General features: G+C 43.6%; 1 protein-coding gene across 1 annotated transcript in view; it reads left to right on the forward strand.

The window, feature by feature from the left end:
- The window catches only part of LOC117958118 (mucolipin-1-like), a 10,327-nt gene that overhangs the window by 2,391 nt on the left and 6,331 nt on the right, over window positions 1-1,605 (forward strand). The gene's annotated exons all lie outside the window — the stretch shown is intronic.

Consider the following 1,605-nt stretch of genomic DNA (forward strand, 5'->3'; position numbering starts at 1 on the left):
ACACAAAAACACACACACACACACACACAAAAACACACACACACACACGCACACACGCGCACACACGCGCACACACGCGCACACACACACACACACACAAAAAAACACAAACACACACACACACACAGCTTGTTCATTAAGCAACAGCTTCATACTCTTTGCTTGGTTGTGTACCTTTCCTTACTTCCTTTCTTTCTTTCATCTTCCACTTTTTACCTTCATTTCTTCCCTTTCTCACTTCGTTCCTTCCTCCCTTACTTTATACCTTCCTTCCTTCGTTCCTTCCTTCCTTCCTTCCTTACTTTTACCTTCCTTCCTTACTTTATACCTTCGTTCCTTCCATCCTTACTTTTACCTTCCTTCCTTACTTTGTAGCTATCTTTCTTCTTTCCTTCCTTCCTTCCTTCCTTCCTTGGATCCTTACTTTATACCTTCCTTCCTTCCATCCTTACTTTTACCTTTCTTCCTTACTTTTACCTTCCTTCCTTCCTTCCTTCCTTCCTTCTTTCCTTCCTTCCTTCCATCCTTACTTTTACCTTCCATCCTTACTTTTACCTTCCTTCCTTACTTTTACCTTCCTTCCTTCCTTCCTTCAATCCTTACTCTTACCTTCCTTCCCTTATCATTTTTTCCTAATTTCTTTCCTTCTTTCCTTCCCTTTCTTTCCTTTTATTCCTTACTGATAGAGGAAAACGGGTCGATTGGACCAGAGGACAACCTGAGGGTTAAAACCGGAGGCGTGGGAGTCCAGTACCTTGGTGTGATAGGGGCCCAGAACAATCCATCCACAGAAGCAATATCCCAAATAAATGGCGGCTGCACAGCAGCAGAAGCGGATGACGTTAGGGAAAGCAGCGCTCAGAGTCACGATCAGGATCTGGGAGGAAAAGAGAGAGGAAGGGAAGCAAAGACACACTCACCCGTCAAGAGGAGAGCAGCGATGCACACACACAATATCAGGGATGAGACGATAAACGCAACTTTGGAATCACGATTCAACATCTTTTTGTTTTTTAACAGAATGAGATGCAGACATAAATATATTCAAATAGTCCTTTATTTCTAGAAACTGCCCAAAAACAACAGATCTTATCAGAAGTGACACAGGCATTGATGAAATTGAACAAAACTATCTTTAAGTGTGTGTGTGTGTGTGTGTGTGTGTGTGCATGTGTGCGTGCTTTTGTGAGTGTTTGTGTATGTGCATGCATGTGTGTGTGCACGCATTTGTGAGTGTGTGTGTGTGCATGTGTGTGTGTGTGTGCATCTTTGAGAGTTAAGGTGTGCGCGTGTTTGTGAATGAGTGAGCGTGTGTGTGTGTGTGTGTGTGTGCGTGTGTGTGTGTGTGGGTGGGCCAGGTTTAGCTACATTTGTGGGGACCAAAAACTGTGAATCCAGTATACTTATGGGGACCTGACAGCTTTGTGGGGACAAAATGCTGGTCCCCTTAACGTTAAAGGGCTTATAGAGGAATAAGACTTGGAGTAGGAGTAGGGTTAGAGTTAGGTTAAGGTTAGTGTTAGGGTGAGGGTTAAGGTTAGGCATTTAGGTTTGATGGTTAAGGTTAGGGTAAGGGTAAGGGATAAGGTTAGGCATTTAGGTTTG

Source organism: Etheostoma cragini, chromosome 15 (genome assembly GCF_013103735.1).
Source record: "Etheostoma cragini isolate CJK2018 chromosome 15, CSU_Ecrag_1.0, whole genome shotgun sequence".
Lineage (NCBI taxonomy): Eukaryota > Metazoa > Chordata > Actinopteri > Perciformes > Percidae > Etheostoma > Etheostoma cragini.